We start from the raw sequence: 5103 nt of genomic DNA, 5'->3' as shown, positions 1-5103 counted from the left end.
CCTCAATCAATCATCTTTAATTCCCACGTTGTCACCTTGTTTTTCCTTAAGTATTACACGGCAAATTTAATCCCCAAGGAAAATATATTTTTTTTAAAAATAAAAAAAAACTCTTCCTTGATTCTCTCCTTACCATGTCATCTTCATGAAGCTTCTTGTTCCATTTATGAACTCAATTCAGCTTATTTATTCCAAAAACCTGAAAATAGAAGCTTTCTAAAATAAGAAATGGAAACTTTCTTAAACTAAAATGGAAACTTTCTAAAAATGGAAAATAGAAACTACAAAACGGAAACCTTCTACAATTAGGAACTTTCCCATTCGAAGAATGGAAACTTTCCTAAATAGAGTTTTATTAAGGAAATAACGCAAAAAATATAGGGAAATAACAGTTAAAACGTCGCATTAAAATGCTCCTATCACTTATTGCAGTTTTTGTATTTTGTTTATGTTTGCAGTTTCTCTTTTTTGTTACTTATTGTAGTTTATGTTCTGTTTTGCAGATCAACACTAGTGTTGGTGAATCTACAACACCAATACCTCCCCACGAAGGAACTTCTGCTACAACTTTGGAAGTTCAAGGAACTCAAGGAAGATGATGGAAGTGTGGAAAACATCCTTGAGGCGTTGAAACAGAAAGAAATGTTAGATATTTGGAATCATTTTGAGAGGAATGTGGTGGATGGTAGAATTAAGGGTAAATATAATTATTGCGGAAAAGATTACTATGCCGATCCTAGGAATAATGGTACAACCTCCCTTCTAAATCATATGGAAAAGTGTCCAAAGTATCCTCCTAATATTGAAATGTTGAAAGCTAAAAGGCAAAAGATTTTCTCTTTTAAAAAATCAACTACTGAGTTGTGTACTGTAGAATACACTCAAGAAGAGCTATCTATGTTATGTGTGGAGTACATTATATTAGATGAGCTACCATTTGCTCATGTGGAGGGAGAGGGGTTTAGGCATTTTATAGATAGAGCTCTTCCTTATTGGAGAATTCCTTCTCATAAGACAATAGCAAAGGATGTCCTTAAGCTTTATTTGAGGGAAAAGAAAAAATTGATGGATCAATTGAGTAGATATAGGTTGTCTCTTACAACGGATATTTGGACTTTTATTCAAAACATTAATTATATGGTCCTTATTGCACATTTCATCGATGATAATTGGGTGTTGCATAAGAGAATTTAAAATTTTTGTGTGATTCCAAATCATAAGGGAGAGGCTATAGCTAAGTTATTGGAGGATTGTTTGTTGGAATGAGGTATTAAGAAGATTCTCACAATCACCGTTGATAATGCTTCATCAAATGATGTTGCATTGAAAGAGTTGAGTAAGAGGATAGGTGGGGGGTGTCCCTAATGCACTTTTGCATGAAGGGAGGAATTTGCATATGATGTGTATGGCCCATATTCTTAACTTGATTGTCAATGATGGGTTGAGTGTGATGAGCATATTCATTTGTGTCATTCGCAATGCGGTGAGGTATGTTAGATCCTCCTCACAAATGCTTGATTTTTTTAAGGAATGTGTTGAAAGGGTGAAACTAGAGTGCAAAGGGCTTGTGATTTTAGATGTCCCTACTAGGTGGAATTCCGCATTCTTGATGTTGGAACGAGCTTTGAAGTTCCAAAAAGCTTTTGATAGAATGGTGGATGAAGATGCGGGTAATTTTTTGGCATGGCTTCAAGGTGACAAGGGTGAAAAGCCAAAAGAAGGGCCACCTATGAGTGTTGATTAGCATTATGGGAAGCATTAATTTGTGGATTTTTTTAGACCATTTTATGAAATCACTTTGAAGTTATGTTGTTCTAATTCTCCTACTGTTCATAATACTTTTGGTGATTTACTCTCTATTTATGGTCTCTTGCAAGAACAAAAGAACTCATGTTTGTCTGAGATTGCATCACTCAAGCAAGACAAGTTTCAAAAGTATTGGGGTAGCTTTGATAAGTTGAGTCACTATCTATTCATTGTTATTGTTCTTGATCCACGTCATAAACTTGAGAAAGTTGTTGACTATTTTGAGATTCTAGATGATGGGGATATGGATGAAAAGGAGGAAGCTAACACTATGAGTGTGAAAGATCTCTTGTATGACATTTACAAGGTGTATGAGGAAAAGGGAAGGAAAAGTTTTGTTGGTGAGGTTGGTGGTTCTCAAGTATAAAGTGAGGGGATATCTAGTTCAAGTAAGGGTCTAACGGAGTTAGAATGAGATTGAAAGAGAAGGAGCAAAGGAGAAGAGCAAAGAAGGCCGAGATTGTAAACAACGATGTGGATAGATATCTTGGAGATCTTATTGAAGGAGATTGTGGAGGCTTTGACTTGTTGAATTGGTGGAGGGTGAATGGAGTTTGTAAATATCCTATATTGGCCCGCATTGCAAAGGATATTCTAGCTATTCCGATGTCAACCATAGCTTCGGAATCTTCCTTTAGCACGAGTGGGAGGATTATTGATCCATACCGTAGCTCCCTAAGTCCTAGAATGGCAGAGGCCATATGTACACAAAATTGGCTTAGGAGTGAAAATATGTATCTACTATCTACATCATATGACTATTATTGAGGAGATGGAGTTGTGTGAAGAAGTAGAAAGAGGTAATTGTTTCTATTTTCTTAGTTAAAGTTTTTTGGGTTAATGAATTTGTAAATTGTAATATTTATGTTATATATGATTGTATGTATTTCTTTTCTAATGTTGTTCTTTTTATTATTCTCTTATACTAATGTAGAGATGCTTAAGATGTCATGTGGAGCTGCAGTGGGGAGTAGTCGGAGAGGAATGTTACCTCCAAAGTCGAAGACTCATCTTTCCGAGCTTGAGATCATGCCATTGCCCTCCTTCATATGTTAATGTGGGTTAATTCTTTTTGTGATGTTTAATCTTTTAGTGAACTTATACATTTTTAATTTGTGAGGTTAGTGTTGATGTAATGATAGACTTTTATAAACTTTGGACTTTATATTTTTTGACCATTTCATATGTTGATGCTAGAACTTGATGGACTATTGGACTATATCAATTGAATTATATGGACTATGGAGTATGAAATTATAGATTATTGTCTATTAAAGTACAAAGCAAACATTAGTAAACTTGTAAACTCATTGTTATAGATTATTATTATAGGTTTGAAGAAACAGAAACTTCTCGAGTTATAATACCAAAGAAGTATATTTGGTAAAAATTTGTTGTCCAAAGAAAAAAAAACCGAAATTTGGCCGAACCGATCCGAACTATTCGGGTCGATTCAGTTTTCGGTGCCAATTTCTCAAAACTCAAAAACCGAACCGAACCGCCCGGATCCCAAATTCGGTTCAGTTTTCAGTTTAGGCTCGGAACCGAACCCACCCCTATCTAGAACACACCGTTAGCCATGATTTCATGACTTGTGCAATTATCTACCTGATCAACATGCAACTAGCTAGGCACTAGCCTATCATAAATGACAGTAAGCTTACACTTGCTAATTGAAGTGTTCCATTTTATTTGTCTAATAAGGTCATTAATTAACAGAGAACTCGATCCTTGCTGCACAAGTAAACCAGTCTTATATTTCAGCTAGCTAAAACATACATGCATAAAATGACTTTTTCTCCGTAGTGGCCTTCAAGTAACCCTCAAACTGATGCCTCAATCTCAGTCTTCGATCCATCATTTCCTATATAAATGCTAGTGAAATTTGAACCAAGTTAGGTTGAAATTATGGCAGCAAAGCATCATTCGAAGTTGGTAATGTGCCGAAAGCAACCAGGAATATCGATTGGAAGGTTGTGCAAAAAGTATGATAGTAAGTGTGTGTTGTGCGATTCTATGGTACATCCTTGCACTCTTGTTTGGATCTATGATGAGTGCAACTATGGATCGTTCCAACTTCCAAGGGCAGTGTGTCATGTGTGGAGGGGTTGGAATTTCTGATGCTTATTACTGTAAAGAGTGTAATCAGCAAGAGAATAATAGAGATGGTGTCCTAAAACTGTAAGAACATATCTGTTTTATGAACGCAAAAAATATGGTTTCAAAAAAATAACATGACGTGAACGTTCTTAGCTAGTGCTCGACAAATATTATTTACAAAAGGTGAAATTAAGCTGACTGATACAAGGAACTAATGTGTAAGCTTCGAATTAGATGAAAATTACTATTGTTTTTTTTTTTTAGACATGATTAAGTATCGGGAAAAAGTTAGAAAATAAAATTTCTCTGCATTATAGAAAAAGGAAAAATATGTACATGTTTTAGAAAAACAGGAATTGAGAGAAAATTGTTGTGTGTTCTCATTGATAATAGGGGCCTCTTTATATAGAGAATTACAATGCATAGATTCTGAATCATACAAGGAAATGTAATCATACATTGAATAGGAATCTCTATATTCTTCTAATTAAACCATATTACCACTAGGTTAAGTAACCTAGAGTTTGGGCCAGATACATATTCTGGATTTACTTGAACACTCCCCCTTGTGTCGCCCAAACGTGGTGCTTCTCTTGCTGCCTCATTAAAAACCTTGCCGAGTAACAAAAACTCTGTGGGACAAAAATAACCTTGATCGAATGGGAAAAAAAGCACAACACACCTTTCACGTTTCGAGACCATACAAGTACGGTCATGAGAGTTCGGATAATCATCCGCAAACGATGCTACCAACATGTTTCTCGAAAGTGGAATTTAGGCAATGACTTAGCGAGCAAGCCTGCCACACTGTCCTCAAATAGAACCTAGTTCACTTTAATCATGAGGAAAGTTTGTTGTTGCTGATTATACTTGGTGTGGTCGCTTTTGATGTAGCCTTGCATCAAAACAAGCAGCATTATTCTATATGCTCATAGGCTCATCTGTGGTAGACTTCAAACCACAATTGTTCGAACATGCAGAACTATGGATCCAATCTATATATATTCACTAACCACTTTGTGAAGAGTAATAATCTTTGCATTGTTCAAAGATATAGCGACTAGGGTCTGTTCTGGAGACTTCCAAGATATCATGGTTTTTACCCATGGTGAACACTTAACCAGTTTGGGAATGACCTTTGTGTGGGTCAGAGAGATATCCAACATCAGCAAAACCTTCAAAACGCTTATCGTTTTA

General features: G+C 35.7%; 1 pseudogene; it reads left to right on the top strand.

Annotated features, from left to right (window-relative positions):
- The first annotated feature begins 3714 nt into the window (after positions 1 to 3714).
- On the top strand, positions 3715 to 4044 carry LOC112199060 (annotated as a pseudogene).
- Positions 4045 to 5103: the final 1059 nt, after the last annotated feature.

Source organism: Rosa chinensis, chromosome 4 (genome assembly GCF_002994745.2).
Source record: "Rosa chinensis cultivar Old Blush chromosome 4, RchiOBHm-V2, whole genome shotgun sequence".
Lineage (NCBI taxonomy): Eukaryota > Viridiplantae > Streptophyta > Magnoliopsida > Rosales > Rosaceae > Rosa > Rosa chinensis.
Note: the sequence above shows the minus strand (reverse complement) of the source record. Positions and strands in the feature narration are given on the sequence as shown.